Source organism: Bombina bombina, chromosome 6 (genome assembly GCF_027579735.1).
Source record: "Bombina bombina isolate aBomBom1 chromosome 6, aBomBom1.pri, whole genome shotgun sequence".
Classification (NCBI taxonomy): Eukaryota; Metazoa; Chordata; class Amphibia; order Anura; family Bombinatoridae; genus Bombina; species Bombina bombina.
In genome coordinates, this window is record NC_069504.1 from 594,202,502 (window position 1) to 594,227,488 (window position 24,987).

Sequence of the window (24,987 nt, forward strand, 5' to 3'; positions counted from 1 at the left end):
CCACGACCACACCGGCAAGGACAGGACGCTTTACAGATGTGTTGTTGATGGAGGACATGCAGACCTTTTTAACTCCTTTGCATCGCCACAGCCCTTCGGGGTCCAGCCTCAGAGAACGACTCAACCGACAGGTAGCAGACTACCTCGCCTTAACTGAAGATCTCGACACTCTGAGGAGCAATGAACCCCTTGACTACTGGGTGTGCAGGCTTGACCTGTGGCCTGAGCTATCCCAATTTGCCATAGAACTTCTGGCCTGCCCCGCTAGGAATAGTACTACTTAACACACCGCTCCTATCTGGTGGCACATTAGATTGCACGCGCAGTGCCCCAAATTTGAAGTAGGAGGACCGACAAAGCATCTTTTTTCATCTCCCGGTTCCTAAAATCCATGCCATATACACGTCCCTTGATAGGGGATGTAACAGGGATTAAATTGATAAGAATAGTACTACTTAACACACCAATCATATCTGTTGTCACAGTAGCTTGCACGCATAGTACCACTAATTTAAAAAAAAATGACAGGCAGAGGCAGGTCACTCCGCAGGGGCCGTCGTGGTGCTGTGATTCCCTTTGTCCCTAGAATAATGCCCAGTGTTTAGAGGCCACGTACCCTGAACTCGAAAACTTCGGAGCACATAGTTGATTGGCTAACACAGGACACCCAATCTTCTACAGCTTCGGCTCGGAACCTTGACGCGGTGTCTGTCAAGGATATGTTTGAGCGTAAGAAGCCAATGTCACAAACTTACCCCCTTGCCCGGCGTCTGACAGCTGGCTTGTCTGAACTCTTAGCCCGCCAGCTTTTACCATACAAGCTGGTGGAGTCTGAGGCGTTCCAAAAATTTGTAGCTATTGGGACACCAAGTGGAAGGTACACAGCCAAAATGTCATAAATCAATGCCATATACACGTCCCCTGATGGGGGACGTAACAGGGATTAAACTGATAAGAATAGTACTACTTAACACACCACTCATATCTGGTGGCACAGTAGATTGCACGCGCAGTGCCCCAAATTCAGAGCCTAGGGCCCCGCAACTGCCTCTGGGAACCTTAACATGGGTCCCAGACTGCCCGTCTTGTAATTCTCTGTCTGGGAAATGATCTATCTATCAAATATATCTATTAATCTATCAAATGTATCTATCTATCTATCGTATCTATCATCAAATGTATCTATTGCATCTATTGATCTATCTAATCTATGTATCTATCTATCTATCTCATGGCCGGACTGACCAAGCATCTTTTTCCTTCTCCCGGTTCCTAAAATCATCTCCGGGTTCCTAAAATCGATGCCATACCTGTACTCGATTGTGCAAAAGGAAGTAATGGCATATGGGGTCTTTCATGCTGTTGTGCCTGTTGAGGGACCCTCGTATAAAAAGGCTGAAGGAGAACGACCTGTACTGGGTGTCCAAGCATCTTTTTCCATCTCCCGGTTCCTAAAATCATCTCCGGGTTCCTAAAATCGATGCCATACCTGTACTCAATTGTGCAAAAGGAAGTAATGGCATATGGGGTCTTTCATGCTGTCGTGCCTGTTGAGGGACCCTCGTATAAAAAGGCTGAAGGAGAACGACCTGTTCTGGGTGTCCAAGCATCTTTTTCCATCTCCCGGTTCCTAAAATCATCTCTGGGTTCCTAAAATCGATGCCATACCTGTACTCAATTGTGCATAAGGAAGTAATGGCATATGGGGTCTTTCATGCTGTCGTGCCTGTTGAGGGACCCTCGTATAAAAAGGCTGAAGGAGAACGACCTGTACTGGGTGTCCAAACACCTTTTTCCATCTCCCGGTTCCTAAAATCATCTCCGGGTACCTAAAATCGATGCCATACCTGTACTCGATTGTGCAAAAGGAAGTAATGGCATATGGGGTCTTTCATGCTGTCGTGCCTGTTGAGGGACCCTCATATAAAAAGGCTGAAGGAGAATGACCTGTACTGGGTGTCCAAGCATCTTTTTCCATCTCCCAGTTCCTAAAATCATCTCCGGGTTCCAAAAACCGATGCCATACCTGTACTCGATTGTGCAAAAGGAAGTAATGGCATATGGGGTCTTTCATGCTGTCGTGCCTGTTGAAGGACCCTCGTATAAAAAGGCTGAAGGAGAATGACCTGTACTGGGTGTCCAAGCATCTTTTTCAATCTCCCGGTTCCTAAAATCATCTCCGGGTTCCTAAAATCAACTGCCCTGATGTCCCTAATCAGGGCAGTCAGTCTCTCTGTTACACCAGCTGCTTTCTTTTGCACCCCTCTCCTGTGCTTCTGCAGACTCTGGACTCTTTTCTCAGTCTACTCTCTCTTTGTGGTCAGTTTCTGCAGAACATTTCTCAGTTTCTTTTTCTTCTTCTCAGAAGCCTCATTCAGCAGCTCGACCTGGTGTCCTTTGTGCTCTCCGGCCAGGGAGCAGGACACACAGATACAGGCAGCATCCTCAGTGCAGTAATATAATAGGAGCATCTTGTGCGTGGAGCATTTTCTGTTACCCCAAGAAGTGATTGCACGCGCAGTGACATCAGTGAGGACAAGGAACGGGACATGGCTAGCTTGGTATCCAACCTTGTGCAAATGGGGAGTTTGCGGTAGTGCAAATGGACTGTTTGCGGTTGTTTGCGGTGCGTTAAACGGGGAGTTTGGTCTGTCACTGTGAAGCGGGCATAACCCTTACACTACCTGAACGATACAACATCATACCTGATGTTTTAAAGCACGTTATTCCAAACAATTTAGGAATTTTAGGTGATTTATGCCCTTTATGGATTAAAAACAGACTCTGGCATCAACTATGTAATTTTTCATGGGAGTTTTGCCATGGATCCCCCTCCGGCATGCCACAGTCCAGGTGTTAGTCCCCTTGAAACAACGTTTCCATCACTTTTGTGGCCAGAAAGAGTCCCTGTGGGTTTTAAAATTTGCCTGCCTATTGAAGTCAATGGCGGTTTGCCCGGTTCGCCCGTTCACAAACTTTTGCGGAAGTTCGCTTTCGCTGTTCGCGAACGCAAAATTTTAGGTTCGCGACATCACTACTGACTACCCACTTTGACTCTTGACTCGGCTCGTCTGACTGCCAGCTCTGGCTTTCTCTCCTGGCTTGTTATTTGACTTGTGGACTTTTTATTATTTTTTGTTATTATGCACTTCTCGTCTCAGTCTGATTACTGGCACCCTGACAATACGCAAGGGCCATGAATCCTGATGGTGCTAATAATCCACCTTTACCTACCATAATTTCCAGGATGGATGAACAGGATCACCGCTTGGATCAATTTGCACTAGCCCTGCAAACCCTGCTGACTCGCACTGCACATTTGGAACAAAGTGTCCCACAAGTTTTGGCTGCTCCTATTTTCGCTGCTACACCTAGTCCTACCTGGAGCCTGTATGGTTCTGCACCTCTACCTCAGCGATATGGAGGCAAACCTATTCAGTGCAGAGGGTTTTTGAACCAGGTTGGCATTTACTTTTGAGATGTTACCTCCGGCTTGCTCCTCCTCTGCTGCTAAACGACTCATGTCCATTCAGCAAGGAACGAGATCTGTTGCTTAGTATGCCATTGAGTTCCATACGCTTGCCACAGAGGTAGATTGGAACAATGAAGTCCTTGTTGCCGCCTTCTTTCATGGGCTCTCTGATGCGATTAAAGACGAAGTTGCTGCCAGAGATTTACCAGAGGATTTCGAGGCATTGGTGTCTTTTTTGATCCTAATTGACATCAGACTCAGAGTGAGGCCCTCTTTCAAGTTGTCTCCTACATGTTCGTTCCCACCCATGCCTCCTTCTCCTCCCATGCCTCCTGGTCCCGAGTCACCAGGTATTGCTGAGCCGATGCAGTTGGGATTCATGCGTTTCTCTGTGGTGGAGAGGGCCTTTAGGAGGAAGGAGGGGCTCTGCCTCTATTGTGGGTTACAGGGCAACCTTTCAAAGTCTTGTCCTACACGGAAACGCTCGCACTTAAGGTCCTGTCGGGGGCAGACCTTGGGTAGTTTATCCTCATCCCTGGAACCGCTAAAGGAGAAACCTTTGGACACGGTTGTCCTTTCCTAGGTGGACTCCTCCATAGTCACCCAGGCTCTTGTTGACTCTGGTTCTGCTGGCTATTTCACTGACAGTGCTTTTGTATCAAAGCACTCCATTCCTGTATTGCCTCGGTCCATTCCGCTTGTTATTGAGGCCATTGATGGCAGGCTCCTTCAGCCCGCACTCGTTACTCACGAAACCGCTCCGTTATCCACGGCTGTTGGGGCTCTCCATTTTGAAACCCTCCAGTTCCAGGTGATTAACTTTCCGGTTGTTCTGGGTTATCCCTGGCTCCAAAAGCACAATCCCAGTCTCGACTGGCACAGTTCAGAAATTTTGTCATGGTCTCCGCAATGTATTTTCCACTTGTCTTCGGAAACTAGTCTTGTGCACGTCTTCGGTGTCTCAATTGCTAGAGGAGTACAGACAGTTCCTAGAAGTTTTTGACAAGGTTCGTGCCGGTACGTTGCCTCCTCACCGGTCTTACGATTGTGCCATAGACCTGCAACCCGGAGCCATTCCTCCTCGGGGCCGGGTTTATCCTTTGTCTATTGCGGAGAATAGTGCTATGGAGGAGTATGTTGCCGATGCTCTGTCACGGGGGATCATCTGCAAATCCTGCTCTCCTGCAGGGGCTGGCTTCTTCTTTGTGAAGAAAAAGGGTGGCGAGTTAAGACCATGCATCGATTATAGGGGTCTTAATCGTCTTACCATTAAGAATGCTTAACCTATTTCGCTTATTTCGGAACTCTTTGACCGCCTCAAGGGAGCTACGGTCTTTTTTAAACTTTATTTGAGAGGAGTTTACAATCTAGTTAGGATTAAGGAGGGCCATGAATGGAAAACAGCATTTAACACCAGGAGAGGGCATTATGAATATCTTGTTATGCCCTTTGGCCTATGTAATGCTCCTGCATTTTTTCAGGAAATTATTAATGATGTCCAACGAGATATGTTGCAACAGTCTGTTGTGGTATACTTAGACGACATCCTCATACAGTCACCCACACTTGAGGCTCATCGTTCTGATGTCACATGGGTACTTCAGAGACTACATGAGAATGGCCTGTTTTGTAAACTCGAGAAATGTGAATTCCCTCAGACTCAAGTAACCTTTCTATGTTATGTGATCTCCATTGCAGGGTTCTCCATGGATCCTGACAAGTTGTCTGCAGTTCTGCAGTGGCCTCGCCCAGTTGGTCTTCGCTCTATTCAATGTTTTTTGGGCATCGCCAATTACTATAGAAAGTTTATTAAAAACTTTTCTTCCTTGGTCAAACCTATCATTGACATGACCCGTAAAGAGAATGATCCACTACATTAGTCACCTACTGCCATTTAGGCATTTGATAGTCTTAAGACTGCCTTTGCTGCTGCTCCAGTACTGGCTCATCCTAACCCTGTCCTGCCTTTCGTTCTTGAGGTTGATGCGTCTGAGACTGGAGTAGGTGCCCTCTTGTCTCAACGTCCTATGCCTTGCATCCGTGCGGTTTCTTCTCTAAGAAATTGTCTCCAGCGGAGTGCAATTATGAAATTGGTGACAGGTAATTACTGGCCATAATTTTGGCACTCAAGGAATGGAGGCATCTTCTCTAGGGTACTAGCTCATTCTTACTGACCACAAGAATTTAACTTATCTATCTGAAGCAAAACGTTTATCGCCTCGACAGGCCAGATGGGCTATTTTTGTCTCGGTTTAATTATGTGGTCTCCTACCTGCCGGGTAGTAAGAATGTTAGGGCTGATGCCCTCTCTCGACAATTTTCTCCTCTGTCCATGGAGGAGTCTGTACCTACTCCAGTTATACCTCCTGATCATATTTTGGCTACCATACATACTAATTTGACTTCTCCCTTGGGGGAGGAGATCCTTGCTGCACAAACCAATCCACCTCCTGAGAAACCTAGTGGTTAGTGCTTTGTTCCTGAGAATCTTCAAACTAAACTATTAGACACTTACCACTATCCTAAAGCCGCAGGTGACCCGGGCAAGAACCAAATGATTTGGTCTGTCACTCGACAATTCTGGTGGCCAGGTCTTCGTTTTGATGTTGCTGCGTATGTTGCCTTTTGCTCAGTTTGTGCACAGACTAAGACTCCTCAATGTCTTCCTGTGGGTCTTCTTCAACCTATTGCTAATGGTGAGCGTCCTTGGACACACATTTTCATGGACTTCATTGTCGAGCTCCCTGTTTCCAATGGCAATACTGTTATCCTAATGGTGGTTGACCGTTTTTCTAAAATGTCACATTGCTTTCCTTGAAGAAGCTGCCTACCACTCAGGAAGTTGCTTCAATTTTGCCCGGGAGGTCTTCTGTTTACATGGGTTACCCAAGGAGATAGTCTCGGACCGGGGTAGCCAGTTTGTCTCCATATTTTGGCGTTCCTGTTGTGCTCAAATGGGGATCCAGCTTTCCTTCTCCTCTGCATATCACCCTCAATCCAATGGGGCTGCGGAATGGTCTAATCAAGCTCTCGAACAGTTCCTCAGTTGCTATGTCTCAGATCACCACAATAATTGGTCTGAACTGTTACCTTGGGCAGAGTTTGCTCGTAATAGTGCTATTAATGCTTCCTCCCAGTTATCCCAGTTCATGGCGAATTATGGGTTTCAACCATCCTTGTTGCCCGATTCATTCATGTCCCAGGGTATTATGGCTATGGAGGAGCATCTCCTGCAACTCCGTTCCACGTGGGTGCAGATTCAGGATTGCCTTCATCGTTCTATGCAGCGCCAAAAGTTCCAGGCTGATCATAGGCGTCTGCCCGCACCTTCCTACCAGGTTGGTGAGAGGGTTTGACTGTCCTCTCGAAACTTGAACCTTCGTGTGCCTTCCAATACACTGGCTCCTCGTTATTTTGGTCCTTTTCGAATACTCCGACCGGTCACTGGAGGGGCTACGGTCCTGAGGAGCGTTCATGGGTTCCCTCCTCTGATGTTCATGCTCCTGCCCTCCTTCATGCCTTCCATGCCTGTTTCCCCAATAAGCCTTTTGTCCTCCCACGGGGGAGGGGTCGTTGAGGGGAGGGTACTGTCAGGGTTTTTTCCCTCTTTGTTTGCCATGTGCTGCTGGCAGCCATTTTGCTTAACTTTTCTTGCTGAATCTGGTGCAGAATGTGTGATGCTGCTCATTTTCTGCACGCCCTCTTATGGCCAGACTGTTGTACATCATCCGGGTGAGACAGATTGCAGTCTTAGAATTGTGATGTCATCACTTATTACTTAAAGGGCCTCTGTTCAGTATGCTTTGCCCTTGCGTTGTCTCAGACCTGTTTGTGAGTTCCTGTGTATTACCTGGCTGTCTGATGTCCCTCCTGGTTCCTGACTCAGCATATCTGACTACTTGCTTTGGCTCCTGACTCAGCTCATCTGACTACCAGCTCTGGCTTTGACTCCTGGCTTGTTATTTGACTTGTGGACTTTTTATTATTTTTGTTATTAATAAATCATCCTAGAAATAGGAACAAAAGAGGCGCCCAATAGGGTAATAACGTTATGGCTAATGGAACGACTATTGAGTACTCCTATATACTCACAAAATGAGTTGCACATCCAGTGCAATATTCAGCAGACCGAGGCTTCAGAGCCGCTCGGCTGACTCAATCTCCTCTGGAACGGGCAGCACACTCGGCTCACAAGCAGTTTCCTCCAAGCGTCTGCCAGACCAATCCAAAGGGGACCAAGAAGAAAGGATCCAGGAATCCAAAAGTACAAGAGCAAGGTGTCGGTAAAAAGTATTTTTTAATAAAATCAATTTAAAACATATAACAAGCACAGCAATGCGTTTCTCAACGGTAACGCCGTTTCATCAGGCTGTATCGCTCATACTTCACCTTGCTCGATATAAACAGTAAGTATCCAATTACAATCCTTAAAACTCACACACCCCTCTCTAACTGCGATCTATTGGCTAATCCATTTATGCTAAAGTCTAGCAACAAAACAATGACAGCACAATCGAATAAATCTTAAGTGCAATGATCTTAAAGCTCCCATTGTTTAGAAATATTAATGCCAGACTGATGCAAAAGAAATTATAATGAGCCATTCGTATATTAGGATTTATAAGTGGGGATCGGCCCTGACAATATAACATGGTTATATAACCGCAATGCTATAGTGGTAAATAAAGATGTGAAAAGCTAGTCATATTATTAATGATACTTGATAATAATAATATCTAGACCTGCACTCCAATATACTTACAATATCTAATAACCAATATTTAGTGACACTTCTATTGGGTCTCCGAATCGCCTCCCAGACACACCCACCACCAGTGACGTCAGTTAATATACTTAAAAGCATCCCATACTTAGAATGTGGCTTCCGCCTAGCTAACAATAATGTGGCAATAGGGTTCTTGGGTCGGTACAGATAGCCAATCACACAGAGGTGTGTCTACAACCTAAAACTATAACAAACATTCAAGCAATAATTACAATAATTTGCATAACAAAAGATATCCCTAATCCATATACCATGAGCAGTTCAAAGACCAGTGTATATTTGGGCAAGAAAGTATTCATATATTACAATAAGAGCATACATGTAAATAAATTACATATCGGTAACAGCATATCAAGGTTCATCTACAGTTGGCAACAATCATATCACCAAAAACGAACGCCAACAGTAGATCAATACTCTGATGTTTAATCCATCCATAAGTAATTCCAGAAATATAAAAGGAGATACTGGATGTTAGTGCAGAGCCAAATGCAAGATTTATATCTATAATGCTCAATCAGAAAAATAAAATAGTAATCTGTATATAATAAATTAATAACCAAATATTAATAAGAACTAAATAAATAATAAATATATATATATATATATATATATATATATATATATATATATATATATATGTATATATATATTGGATAATATAAAATAGTAAATATAAAATGGAAATATAAAGGACCAAAGATGTGTGTGCGACCCCCCCCCCTTACTAGTATGTCCGTATATCAGTATAGCAAATAGTACTCGAAGTCCATGATGAATACATGAGAACATAGTGGATACCATAGGTAAAAGTTATCACTCGATACCTAAGAGATGGAGATACACTGGAAGCCACAGGCCAGGAGCTAAAATGCAGCCAAATCGATATTCATATTAAGACCCAAAGGGTGAAGTGTCTTAAGCCTGTGGATCCAGTATGTCTCCCTCTGCCTAAGTCTTAAACATCTATTATATAAATAGGACACAGGTATATAAATAAACACCAGGGTAATCTGGATTGTTATGAGATTCTCCCTATTGAACATATACCTGTGTCCTATTTATATAACAGAGAGACTTAGGCAGAGGAAGACATACTGGATCCACAGGCTTAAGACACTTCACCCTTTGGGTCTTAATATGAATATCGATTTGGCTGCTTTTTAGCCCCTGGCCTGTGGCTCCAGTGTATCTCCATCTCTTAGGTCTCGAGTGATAACTTATGCCTATGGTATCCACTATGTTCTCATGTATTCATCATGGACTTCAAGTACAATTTGCTATACTGATATACTAGTAAGGGCGGGGGGGGGGTCGCACACACATATTTGGTCCTTTATATTTCCATTTTAAATTTTTATATTTACTATTTTATATTATCCAATATATATATATATCTCAAAAGTCAAAATAGCGTATAGCCCAGCACTCCAACCAGGTGGAGCAGCCACAACCTGGGTGCAATCCTTATAAGAGATAGTTAAAGAACAATGTAGAAGAAGGGCACTCTCAGGGTTTGTATAGAGACAAATATTTTCTTTATTCCTAGAACATTAATACATGGTCGACGTTTCGGCCCTCAGTTGGGCCTTCATCAGGACAGGTATTATCTGAAAGACAAACATATAAACAGATACTAGAAACATGGAATGATAGAGACAACACGCAACAAGACACACACTACCTATATCACCATCACCAATACAATTAAAAACAGACTATACAGTCTGTAAAGGGAATAATCCAACCTTCAACAAAGGATACCCCAAAAAAAAACAAAGAACATGCAGGATAAAGGGGCCAAGGCAGATATAGATAATATGGTACAGTGCAGCAAACACGAATAACAACATCTAAATAGACTGTGCTGTCTGAGATCTAACAACCTTCAACAAAGGATATCAAAGAACAACTATGAGATAAGAATGCCAGATGGCAATCCGTGGGCAACAAGGCAAAACAAAAACGATGTTATGGTATACAGACGGCATCAATAATAACGTAAACCAAAATCCATAAAAAAAGAAAGAAAAAGAAATGTCACGCACAGAAAATTACTATGTATCTCTATCAATCCCAAAGCAGTGCGTTATTACCCACTCAGCAGGCTCAAGTGAGAAAGTTTGAAGCGATACTAGATAAATTAAGCCATAGTCATAAAATAAGTCCCAGATGAGGACTAAGAAAAAGTAAGAAGAGTACAAATTGACATAAACACATAAATAAAGTTACCATCAAACATATAACCCAAAGAGATGCATAAATCAAAACAATGGACAACGTGTGGATTAGCAAGACACCTAAAACAGATAATAGCAGGGCATAGAGCTTATTAGAAATGTAAAAATGGTGCGTGAGAACACTTAACGGCAGAACATAGCCAAAGCAATATTGTGGATAACAGTATAGACTAATCACGCATATTAGGGCCCCAAGGTGAAACAGTAAAAACAAGCAAGGGAGTTCAGCAATTGTAGGGGAATCACTATATAAACAACACCAAACTGCATTTAGCTCAAAGGTATATGAAACATACTAAAAGCCCATAGCAATATGAAAAACTAGTCACGCTAATGTGAGTACAGCAATAACACAAGTCAGAGCCTTATAGATCAAAGGAAATGAACTAAAAACAGCGTTTTACCATACCTTTAAACTGCCGAGTGGCAGTAGTCATAGATCCAAACAAGCAAATGAGGGTGGCTACCGGAAGCCGCCTTAAATAGGGGAAGCCCTAAAGGCAATCAGTCCCTGATAGGGTGAAAGCAGCCAACACCTCCCGTAACTATGGCAACCAATCAATTGTTTACCTGAAAGAAACACCTAATAATACATACTGCAGGGGAACGGAGCACTGCTAGAGAAGAAAACACACAATCCACATACAAAGGCAGATGGTACGGAAAGCAATCCTATAAGTGAATTATAATATAACACCATATCCACCCCAACACACGCCAAACAGGCACAAATAGATCCACTGTTAAAAAACAGAATTCACCTACCCATATCAGAGCACTGGATATGTGTATGTCCAAGAAGGACATAGAGAAATAGCGCTGCAAGGGTGCCGCAGCTAACATGGGTCAGTCAGAAACCACAATTACGTCAAGTATAGACGCAGGGCTTTAACCCACAGTGAGCTGTATAACTTAGAAGGGTGCACATAGCCACAAAGATACACAGCAATCATATGCGGTGTCAATAATAAACACAAAATGATCTAGAGCAAAGGGCCACACAACTAAACTTAGGTGTGAAAGCCCAAGAGGTTACAATACATATATGATGTGAGACAGTTACTGTAGAAGGTGTTAAAGGGGGCCATAGAAGATCCTAGGTGCAAAACATACACTGAAAACAAGTAATCAAATATGAGAAGTCAAGCAACAAATGAAATCTATATACATATACAACCAGGGAGAGTGCCTCCCAATTGAGAGAAACAGTGACAACTGCACGAGCAGGCTGCAAGACTACTTAAAACATACATAGGAGAACCCCTAATTGGAGCACCAAAGATAAGTACGCCAGAAATTGATAATATATGAAATGAATGTAATGGTGATATACAGCTCAAGCACCAAAGATACACAAGTACACCAACAGAAAGACAGAAAACATAAGATAAATCGTCTAAGTAGACGAAATAGAATGAACAGAAAGCAACTCTAAAAAATACAGAAAATACAGGGAGACTATAAATATAGAATATACATCAAATGAGCCATGGGCCACATATGGGATGGAGATGTTGGAAGGACTTCTTACATCACGGAATTGGTGACCTAATGAGAAAAGGAGGAAAAAACAAAAACATAGAAACAAGCAGGCATTTATAGCTCAAAAAAAATACAGAAAAGTCCAGGTGAGCATTAAGACCATTTGGGCTCAAAGTATTTAATCTATATATCCATCTGGCTTTGCATTTTAGTAGTTCCTAGTTGCGATCACCACCTCTCTTCAGAGGTGCCACTGTGTCGATCAACATGGCACGAAGAGTGGCGATGGGATGCTTATGTTCCAGAAAATGCCTGGGCACAGGTTGATCTGCTTTGCCATCCTTGAATACGGCCCATAAGGCACTTTTATGGTTGGCCAGTCTTTCCCTAAATGTGGTGCTGGTCTTTCCGATGTAGTAGAGACCACATGAACATGATAACAGATACACAACGTACTGGGATGTGCATGTGAGTCTGTGCCTAATTGTATATGTTTTTGTTGATCCAGGATGATGGAATCTTTAGCCAGTGATGAGTGAATTACACGTGATACAGCTGCCACACTTGTAGCAGCCGGTCTTAGTTGGAGCCAGCCAGGTTCTATTTCTGCGCCATTGGTCAGTGTGCATAAGCAGTGTTTTTAAACTGGAGTCACTTTTGTGAACCAATCTAGGAGGTGGGGTATTAACAAATGGTAGTGTGCGATCCTTGTTAATCAGATGCCAGTTAGCCCTAATGACACCCGCGACCAGTCTAGTGGCTGGTGTGTAACTGGTGATAAAGTTAATGGAGGGCTTTGTCTATGCCGGCTTTATTTATGTGTTTATGTCAATTTGTACTCTTCTTACTTTTTCTTAGTCCTCATCTGGGACTTATTTTATGACTATGGCTTAATTTATCTAGTATCGCTTCAAACTTTCTCACTTGAGCCTGCTGAGTGGGTAATAACGCACTGCTTTGGGATTGATAGAGATACATAGTAATTTTCTGTGCGTGACATTTCTTTTTCTTTCTTTTTTTATGGATTTTGGTTTACGTTATTATTGATGCCGTCTGTATACCATAACATCGTTTTTGTTTTGCCTTGTTGCCCACGGATTGCCATCTGGCATTCTAATCTCATAGTTGTTCTTTGATATCCTTTGTTGAAGGTTGTTAGATCTCAGACAGCACAGTCTATTTAGAAGTTGTTGTGTTTGCTGCAATGTACCATATTATCTATATCTGACTTGGCCTCTTTATCCTGTTGAAGGTTGGATTATTCCCTTTACAGACTGTATAGTCTGTTTTTAATTGTATTGGTGATGGTGATATAGGTAGTGTGTGTCTTGTTGCGTGTTGTCTCTATCATTCCATGTTTCTAGTATCTGTTTATATGTTTGTCTTTCAGATAATACCTGTCCTGATGAAGGCCCAACTGAGGGCCGAAACGTCGACCATTTATTAATGTTCTAGGAATAAAGAAAATATTTGTCTCTATACAAACCCTGAGAGTGCCCTTCTTCTACATTGTTCTTTATATATATATATATATATATATATATATATATATATATATATATATTATTTAGTTCTTATTAATATTTGGTTATTAATTTATTATATACAGATTACTATTTTATTTTTCTGATCGAGCGTAATAGATATAAATCTTGCAATTTGGCTCTGCACTAACATCCAGTATCTCATTTTATATTTCTGGAATTACTTATGGATGGATTTAACATCAGAGTATTGATCTACTGTTGGCGTTCGTTTTTGGTGATATGATTGTTGCCAACTGTAGATGAACCTCGATATGCTGTTACCGATATGTAATTTATTTACATGTATGCTCTTATTGTAATATATGAATACTTTCTTGCCCAAATATACACTGGTCTTTTAACTGGATTAGGGATATCTTTTGTTACGTGAATTTTTGTCATTATTGCTTGAATGTTTGTTATATTTTTAGGTTGTAGACACACCTCTGTGTGATTGGCTATCTGTACCGACCCAAGAACCCTATTGCCACATTATTGTTAGCTAGGCGGAAGCCACATTCTAAGTATGGGATGCTTTCAAGTATATGAACTGATGTCACTGGAGGTGGGTGTGTCTGGGAGGCGATTCAGAGACCCAATAGAAGTGTCACTAAATATTGGTTATTAGATATTACAAGTATATTGGAGTGCAGGTCTAGATATTATTATTATCAAGTATCATTAATATTATGACTAGCTTTTCACATCTTTATTTACCACTATAGCATTGCGGTTATATAACCATGTTATATTGTCAGGGCCGATCCCCACTAATAAATCCTAATATATGATTGGCTCATTATATTTTCTTTTGCATCAGTCTGGCATTAATAGTTCTAAACAATGGGCACTTTAAGATCATTGCACTTAAGATAGTTCAGATTTATTCGATTGTGCAGTCATTGTTTTGTTGCTAGACTTTAGCATAAATGGATTAGCCAATAGATCGCGGTTAGAGAGGGGTGTGTAAAATTTTAAGGATTGTGATTGGATACTTACTGTTTATATAGAGCAAGGTGAAGTATGAGCGATACAGCCTGATGATTATGAAACAGCGTTACAGCTGAGAAACGCGTTGCTGTGCTTGTTATATGTTTTAAATTGATTTTAATAAAAAATACTTTTTACTGACACCTTGCTCTTGGACTTTTGGATTCCTGGATACTTTCTTCTTGGTCCCTTTTGGATTGATCTAGCAGTCGCTTGGAGGAAACTGCTTGTGAGCCGTGTGTGCTGCCCGTTCCAGAGGAGATTGAGTCAGCCGAGCGGCTCTGAAGCCTCGGTCTGCGGAATATTGCACTGGATGTGCAACTCATTTTGTGAGTATATAGGAGTACTCAATAGTCGTCCCATTGGCCATAACGTCATTACCCTATTAGGCGCCTCTGTTTGTTCCTATTTCTAGGATGATTTGCTGCTTCTGATTCTTTCTGAAGAGAGATGCCCCGTTGTGAGAACACTGGTCTTCCACAAAGAACACTTAATGATTCTAGCAAACTATCACACCATTTTTTGATTAATTTTTTGTTTTAAAGTTCCACATTTTATTAATTTGGACACGTATTTGGACACTCTTATAATTATATATGGACACTTTGATGAACTTTTTATAAAAGTAGAAATTGGATGAATTTTGTCATCTCATTTAGAGCCATGAATTATTCATTTAATCATTATGACTAATTGTTTATTAGCTATTTTTTAGATTGAATTTGACTATCAATTTGTACTTTTTTGTTTTGTCACGATATTTGGTGCACCCTTATTTCACTCATATTGGTTTGGGTTGATATATGTTATTAATAAAGGTGTGATTATTTTTGTATTTCTCGTCTCAGTCTGATTCTTGGCACCCTGACACTCGCTTACAATATGACATTGCAAAAGAATGCATAAACATGTTACAGTCACATGTAGTTGAATTTTTTTCAAATAAGACAATAAGTATAATCACGGTGGATGTACATAACAAGTTAAACTGAAACCTCATTTTTTTATGTTTTAAATCCCACTCATATTGCAATGAGTCACTTCTGGACCCATATGATCAAAAATAGTAACTAGAGGGAATAGAATGATATATATGGTCACTCTTGGACCTATGGTAGCTTAGAAAAGCACCTTAATATCTCACTTGAACCCAACTTCTGAAATAAGTATAGAGGGTATGAACAACATGGCACGCTGTGAACATTATAACATTAATTAATACAAAACAAAGGTAGCATACATATAAATCATACAGACAGTCCCTCTTGGACCTTGGCAAAATAGTAACTAGAATAATGGTATGGCACATTAACATAAGAAAATAATTCCTAGCTTCTGATAAATTAAGAACATGACATCTTAAAACAATGTGATACGATATATAAGATGATATACAAGGTCAAGATACATAACTGACCACATCACATGAATAATACAGAGCTCTTGCTAACAGAACAATAAGTGTAAAAACAATGGAGTCATATGAACATTTGTGGTACATAAAGAAAGCTAATACAAAACATATCTATTGTATGTTGTTTAATCAATATCACACCAGTTTCTGAGACATACATAACAAAGTGGGATATATTACAGTGACCCATACAGATTCACACTTCCATTCAATTAATTATTTTTGGTTCTCTCACCTCCTATAGCAAACTAAAGTCACTCTTGGACTTTCAACTCTTGTAATAAAGTTGGTGTAGGTGAGTATCTGGTGATATAGGGCCACTTTTGTACCCCCTAAGAACTAGTAAAAGAAATTACCAACATGTGATCTAAGGGGCTGTAGTGTTTGCAGATAAAGTAGGCAGGAAATTATTAACTTACTTCCCACTTAGCGTAAAAAAGATATAGACTCAGACTCTAAATCAAAATGTTCCTATGGGAAATTGAAAATTGTACACCCAGATGGTAAATAGAATCTGCTTTTGGGCACCTGAAGATGAGAATTTAATAGTGGAGGAGTTGAGTCTAAAAAGGTGACTGACAAACTAGTGATATATGGAGATGGGCTTATATATATTAACAGGTTTATTGATTAGGGAACCATCCCTGGTAACCAATTAGGTGTGGTTCAATGGAATAAGAGTTAGGTTATAAATGACTTTTAGAGTTTCCTAATAAGGCAGTGACGCGTAGCTAGGACTTGAAAGTAGACAATTGTCTCACATATTCAAAGCTGTGTAGTCCAGTGTGTAAGGATTGGAGGGTAAAGGGGTGTTTGCACACTCTATACTCTAGTAGATGAACACTTGTCTACCGGTATTAACATTGGTGATAATTTGAAAAAGACTCATATGTGCTGTCCCGGCCACAGACAGCACATCCTCAATGTGAAGTGGATTTGGATAAACACAGTTTCCTTAAAGTGTGGCAATTATTGACCCATTATGTGAGAAAATATATTAGTAACTGTATATATGTATCCAGAGTATGGTTGATCGATTTATTATCTCTCTTCAGTTTTAGGTTATATCTATATTCTCCACTTCTGCATCTGCAACTGCAAGTGCATCATCTTCTTCAGACAGATCCTCATCTTGTGTGTGCGGCAATGTGGATTTTCTTACCACATACTCCTCTGCCTATTTAAGCAGTTCCTAAATATTATCATCAGCCACATCAACAAGGGTTTCACAGACAGTAGCGTTGACAAAACAAGCAGCAGCTGCAAGTGGGGAGAACCTTTCATCTGTTGGATCTAAGAATGAAGCAAAACTCTGGTTCGCATTCCCTTTCATTTTCTGTGCAATTGTGGCAAGGTCTTAGTAGCTAGTGTTCTGTTTAAAGTCATCAAGGTGACTGAGCAGATCAAAGAGGGCAGGGACAGCCAGGGACTGGACATGGAGTCACTCTGGAAGGTTTTAGTATGTTCCGCAAATGGCAGCAGTAGGTCATGCAATCATGTGAGCTTTTGCCATTCACTAGGGAGAAAGCTGTCCCATCCCATGTTGTTTGCGATTTGGCAGGCCAAGTCTTTCACTTTGATGAGTTGTGCGATCATGTTGAAAGTACTTGACCAGCGTGTGGGGCAGTCATTTAAAGCAATAAGGCCACACTGCTCCAATATCTTCTGTGTTGCAACAAAAGACTTGCGGAAGATTTTCACTACTGACCTTGCTTTATCAAGTATTCTCTTAACACTTGCCTCCTTCTGTACCATGTGGACCACAAGTTTTAAGGTATGCACCACAGACAGTGTCCAGTCCATGTCGATCTGTTGGTACCTAACAAGAGGGCGGAGCACAGCCAAATAAGCATTAAGTATAGAAAAAGTTTCCATTGCATTGTTTTAACCCTCAATATCTTAATGATGGTTTAGAGGTTAATAGGTTTATTTAGTGGCAGAGATGTGGGAGGCCGGATGTTTAGGAGTTAATAGGTTTATTTAGTTGCGGAGATGTGGGAGGCCGGAGGATTAGGGGTTAATAGCTTTATTATAGTGTCGGCGATGTCGGGGAGCGGCGGAATAGGGGCTAATAACTTTAATATAGTGGCAGTGATGTCAGGGAGCGGCGTAATAGGGGTTAATAATTTTTATTAGTGTTGGCGATGTCGGGAGCGGCAGATTAGGGGTTAATACATTTATTTAATAGTCACAATGTGGGTGGGCGGCAGATTAATGGTTAATAGGTTTAATATAGTGTTTGTGATGCGGGAGGGTGGCGGTTTAGGGGTTAATAGGTAGTTTATGGGAGTTAGTGTACTTTGTAACACTTTAGTTATTAGTTTTGTGAAACATTTTTGTGGCGCAAAATTCATAACTACTGCTCTCAGATGGTGGTATGGATCATATCGGTATAGGCTGTAATGCAAGCTTCTTAGCCTCACCGCACAACCTGTAACACCGGCGCTATGAAAATCCCACGCAAAAACGTAATTTTTTTGAGTGCGGAATGGACGTTGTGTTACAGGCTAAAATGCTTGCGGTATAGCTATACCGACACGACTCGCAATAGCTGCGTTACTGCTTTTAACCCCTTAACGACCGACGACGTATGCCATACGTCCTCAGAAAAAAAGCACTTAACGACCGAGGACGTATGGCATACGTCGTCGGTTTAACAGAGCACTGGAAGCGATCGAAATCGCTTCCAGCTGCTCTAACAGTATTGCAGGCTTGCCTTGAGGTCTAGGCATCCTGCAATACTGTTCCCGAGTGCCGGGACCGGATTGATCACTCCCCCACGAGTGATCACTTCCGGTTTCGCTCCACGTGGAGCCCGGCAGTGTTTCAGAGCATCGGAAGCGATCGGACACGCTTCCGATGCTCTGCTTGTGTGCTAAGTGCCTCGGTGGGTCGAGGCACTTAGTTACTTGTAAAATAAAATTAAAAAAAAAAAAAAAAATGATTAAAATAAAAAAAGCCCTAAATAGCCCCCCCCTCCCCCTTCACTAGGCATCCAAGATGGCGATGCCCAGTGCATCATGGGGCCTCTGGGGGTGTCCCTAGCCTGCATCATCATAGGGGCAAGCTAGGGTCACCCAATCTGAGCCTCCCACCCTAAAAAAAATAATAATAATAAAATACCCCATTTGTCTGATCATGTCAATATTTGTAAATATTGACTATGATCAGTGTGGATCTCCCTCCCTCTCCTCACTTGCCATTTTGTTGGAGAGAGAGAGAGACCTGTATTTAGCAGAGAGAGAGATTTATTTCTTTTATTTGTTAAAAAATATAGAACCAAAGGCTCTTTTCAGAGCCATTAACCCCTAGCTTGCCAGTGATCACTATATATCACTGGCAGTAGCATAGGTGCACTTTTTTTTGCTGCATTTTGCTGTCTGTGCATTTTTTTAGGGGTTAATTTTGTTGTTGTAATTTTTTAAAAACCCAAAGGCTCTTTTCAGAAACATTTAGTTAATTTAATTTAATTTTCAGAGCCATTAACCCCTAGCTTGCCAGTGATCACTATATATCACTGGCAGTAGCATAGGTGCACTTTTTTTTGCTGCATTTTGCTGTCTGTGCATTTTTTTAGGGGTTAATTTTGTTGTTGTAATTTTTTAAAAACCCAAAGGCTCTTTTCAGAAACATTTAGTTAATTTAATTTAATTTTCAGAGCCATTAACCCCTAGCTTGCCAGTGATCGCTATAAATCACTGGCAGTTGCATAGCTGTACTTTTTTGCTGTCTGTGCATTTTTTTAGGGGTTAATTTTGTTGTTGTAATTTTTTAAAAACCCAAAGGCTCTTTTCAGAAACATTTAGTTAATTTAATTTAATTTTCAGAGCCATTAACCCCTAGCTTGCCAGTGATTGCTATAAATCACTGGCAGTTGCATAGCTGTACTTTTTTGCTGTCTGTGCATTTTTTAGGGGTTAATTTTGTTGTTGTAATTTTTTAAAAACCCAAAGGCTCTTTTCAGAAACATTTAGTTAATTTAATTTAATTTAATTTTCAGAGCCATTAACCCCTAGCTTGCCAGTGATCGCTATAAATCACTGGCAGTAGCATAGCTGTACTTTTTTGCTAGTTAATTTAGTTAATTAATTTAGCTAATTTAATTTAATTTTCAGAGCCATTAACCCCTAGCTTGCCAGTGATCGCTATAAATCACCGGCAGTTGCATAGCTGTACTTTTTTGCTGTCTGTGCATTTTTTTAGGGGTTAATTTTGTTGTTGTAATTTTTTAAAAACCCAAAGGCTCTTTTCAGAAACATTTAGTTAATTTAATTTAATTTTCAGAGCCATTAACCCCTAGCTTGCCAGTGATCGCTATAAATCACTGGCAGTAGCATAGCTGTACTTTTTTGCTAGTTAATTTAGTTAATTAATTTAGTTAATTTAATTTAATTTTCAGAGCCATTAACCCCTAGCTTGCCAGTGATCGCTATAAATCACCGGCAGTTGCATAGCTGTACTTTTTTGCTGTCTGTGCATTTTTTTAGGGGTTAATTTTGTTGTTGTAATTTTTTAAAAACCCAAAGGCTCTTTTCAGAAACATTTAGTTAATTTAATTTAATTTTCAGAGCCATTAACCCCTAGCTTGCCAGTGATCACTATATATCACTGGCAGTAGCATAGGTGCACTTTTTTTTGCTGCATTTTGCTGTCTGTGCATTTTTTTAGGGGTTAATTTTGTTGTTGTAATTTTTTAAAAACCCAAAGGCTCTTTTCAGAAACATTTAGTTAATTTAATTTAATTTTCAGAGCCATTAACCCCTAGCTTGCCAGTGATCGCTATAAATCACTGGCAGTTGCATAGCTGTACTTTTTTGCTGTCTGTGCATTTTTTTAGGGGTTAATTTTGTTGTTGTAATTTTTTAAAAACCCAAAGGCTCTTTTCAGAAACATTTAGTTAATTTAATTTAATTTTCAGAGCCATTAACCCCTAGCTTGCCAGTGATTGCTATAAATCACTGGCAGTTGCATAGCTGTACTTTTTTGCTGTCTGTGCATTTTTTAGGGGTTAATTTTGTTGTTGTAATTTTTTAAAAACCCAAAGGCTCTTTTCAGAAACATTTAGTTAATTTAATTTAATTTAATTTTCAGAGCCATTAACCCCTAGCTTGCCAGTGATCGCTATAAATCACTGGCAGTAGCATAGCTGTACTTTTTTGCTAGTTAATTTAGTTAATTAATTTAGCTAATTTAATTTAATTTTCAGAGCCATTAACCCCTAGCTTGCCAGTGATCGCTATAAATCACCGGCAGTTGCATAGCTGTACTTTTTTGCTGTCTGTGCATTTTTTTAGGGGTTAATTTTGTTGTTGTAATTTTTTAAAAACCCAAAGGCTCTTTTCAGAAACATTTAGTTAATTTAATTTAATTTTCAGAGCCATTAACCCCTAGCTTGCCAGTGATCGCTATAAATCACTGGCAGTAGCATAGCTGTACTTTTTTGCTAGTTAATTTAGTTAATTAATTTAGTTAATTTAATTTAATTTTCAGAGCCATTAACCCCTAGCTTGCCAGTGATCGCTATAAATCACTGGCAGTTGCATAGCTGTACTTTTTTGCTGTCTGTGCATTTTTTTAGGGGTTAATTTTGTTGTTGTAATTTTTTAAAAACCCAAAGGCTCTTTTCAGAAACATTTAGTTAATTTAATTTAATTTTCAGAGCCATTAACCACTAGCTTGCCAGTGATCGCTATAAATCACTGGCAGTAGCATAGCTGTACTTTTTTGCTAGTTAATTTAGTTAATTAATTTAGTTAATTTAATTTTTTTTAGTAATTGTTTTCTGTGACAGATACAAAAATGTCACAGAAAAGATATAGTGCTGAGGAGGCGTATGCCATCCTTGCGTCAGAGTCAGATGCCTCTATTTCTGACTCAGACCCCAATTTTGACCCTGCCATGTGCTCAGATATATCACTAGATGCAGTCTCAACTGATAGTGATGTATCTGTGGCTGCTAGCCCCCCTGCCAGCCCCCCTGCTACCCCCCCTGCCAGCCCCCCTGCTAGCCCCCCTGCCAGAAGGAGGCGTGTTGCTGCCATTGCTGCTGAAGAGTGGGTAACGCCTCATCTCCAGAAGCCAGATATCCCACCCTTCACAGCAAATGCTGGCATAAATATAGATGTGGCAGGTTTTAGCCCCCAGCAGTTTCTGGAAGTGTTTCTGGGCGATGATATATTGGGGAACATTGTCGCCCAAACTAATTTATCTGCCCATCAGTTCCGTGCTGCAAAGCCTGGAACATATTTGGCAAAGCAGCAATGGGCCCCCATCAATGTGCCAGAATTCAAAAAATTCTGGGCATTGACTATGCTGATGGGCATCATAAAGAAACCCTCCATTCGCTCCTACTGGAGTAGTAGCCCCATCTGCTCTACCCCCATTTTCTCCCAGACTATGTCGAGGAAGAGGTATGAAATGATTCTGCATTTCATGCACTTCAGCGACAACAGCCTGTGCCCCCCTAGGGAGCATCCCCAATTTGACAGGCTGTATAAAATCCGCCCCCTGATAACCCACTTTTCTGCCAGGTTTGCAGAGGCTTATACACCTGGAAGGAATATATGCGTTGATGAATCCCTAATGAAGTATAAGGGAAGGCTGGGATTCAAGCAGTATATTCCTTCCAAACGCTCCAGATATGGGGTAAAGGTGTATAAGCTCTGTGACAGCGAGACTGGGTATACTCAGGCCTTCCGGGTGTATGAGGGAAAGGATAGCCACCTTGACCCTCCAGGTTGCCCAGAACATATGGGAACCACTGGCAAGATTGTCTGGGACCTGATATTACCCCTAATGAACAAAGGGTATCACTTGACAATTTTTATACAAGTGTCCTTTTGTTCAAGCTACTGTATTGCTTTGATACAGTAGCTTGCGGTACAATTAAAAAGAACCGCGCAGGTTTCCCAGGACAACTTGTACGCACCCGGCTACGAAGGGGGGAGACCTCAGCTCTGCGCCAAGAGGAGCTGTTGGCACTTAAGTACAGAGACAAGAAGGATGTATACCTTCTTACCACCATCCACACAGAGAGGACGGTGGCGGTTTCTGTACGTGGCAGAACTGAGATCATAAGGAAGCCAGTGTGCATCAAGTCTTATAACCGGCATATGGGTGGGGTTGATCTGGCTGATCAGCTGCTGCAGCCCTACCTAATTATGCGGAAGACAAGGGCCTGGTACAAAAAGGTTGCAATTTATCTAATGCAGATTGCAACCCACAACGCTTTTTTGTTGTTCAAAAAAGCAAACCCCAGAGTTAAAAAAAACTTTTTTACAGTTTCAGCTCCAGATTATTACTGGGATTTTGTACCATGATGCACCTGCTCCCCGGGCGGTGATGGGAGAGAGCAGAGTTGGGGCTACTCATTTTATTTTTAAAATCCCCCCTACTGCCACAAAGCAGAAACCACAAAAAAAATGCAGAGTCTGTACCAAGAGGGGGAAGAGAAGGGACACCATATATCACTGTCCTGATTGCCCTGGACTTCCTGCACTCTGCATTGGGGACTGCTTCAAGCGGTACCATACAATGGTCAATTTTTTAAAAAATAAATACATTTGGTGTTTTATATATATATATATATATATATTTATTTTTTTTGGTTATGTTTACTGTTAGATGGGTTTTTGTTTTTTTTACTTTTACTGTGCCAGATTTTTACATTTCACTACTCTATTTTTTTCTAAAATTGGGCCTGTTATTTTTTTTTTAACCAAAACCCCTGTCAAACCTATGCATGGGGGACATAGGTGTTCTCAGGGTGCCTTGCAAAAAACAACCTGAAGTATGTTTTTGTAATAACTTACAACAGTCTCTCCTAAATCATAGTCAAAAAGCAATATGTCTGTAAAAATGAAAATTGAAAAATTACCACCATACACTTTCTCCAATTTTTTGGGCTAAAACGGTTGCTTCAAAGGCATCAAAGCACACCATATACAATACCTTGGGGTGTCAACATTTAAAAAATATACACTTTCATGGCAATAAATAAAAGTGGGGTATGCGATAGGCCACAAACTAAAGATAGGCCTATCAGAAGAAATACTCTCATTGTTAATAACTAAAATCACAAGTCATAAATTTGTAACATAACCTTCCCAAAATCCTGGCAAACCTATGCATGGGGGGCATAGGTGTACTCAGGGTGCCTTGCAGAAAACAACCTGAAGTATTCTTTTGCAATAACTTACAACAGTCTCTCCTAAATCATAGTCAAAAAGCAATGTGTCTGTAAAAATGAAAATTGAAAAATAACCACCATACACTTTCTCCAATTTTTTGGGCTAAAACGGTTGCTTTAAAGGCATCAAAGCACACCATATACAATACCTTGGGGTGTCAACATTTAAAAAATATACACTTTCATGGCAATAAATAAAAGTGGGGTATGCAATAGGCCACAAACTAAAGATAGGCCTATCAGAAGAAATACTCTCTTTGTTAATAACTAAAATCACAAGTCATAAATTTGTAACATAACCTTCCCAAAATCCTGGCAAACCTATGCATGGGGGGCATAGGTGTACTCAGGGTGCCTTGCAGAAAACAACCTGAAGTATTCTTTTGCAATAACTTACAACAGTCTCTCCTAAATCATAGTCAAAAAGCAATGTGTCTGTAAAAATGAAAATTGAAAAATAACCACCATACACTTTCTCCAATTTTTTGGGCTAAAACGGTTGCTTCAAAGGCATCAAAGCACACCATATACAATACCTTGGTGTGTCAACTTTTCAAATATATGCACATTCATGGAAAACAAATAAATTGGGGTATGTTAAAAGACCCCCCAAAAAGACGATAGGCAAAGAAAATATGTTAAATGTGAAAAAAAATCACAAACGCATGTCAGACATTTGGCATTGCACCCCCCAAACAAGCCACCAAACCTATGCATAGGTGGTATCACTGAACTCAGGAGATGTTGGTGACCACATATTGGTGTCTTCTTTGGTAGTAACACATAACAGGAGCTGTGAATCCATGTCTAAAGTACAATGTATGTGAACAATAACACAAAAATATGAATGCCCAATAGTTTGACAAAGACTAGTGGTTAAATTAGTGCA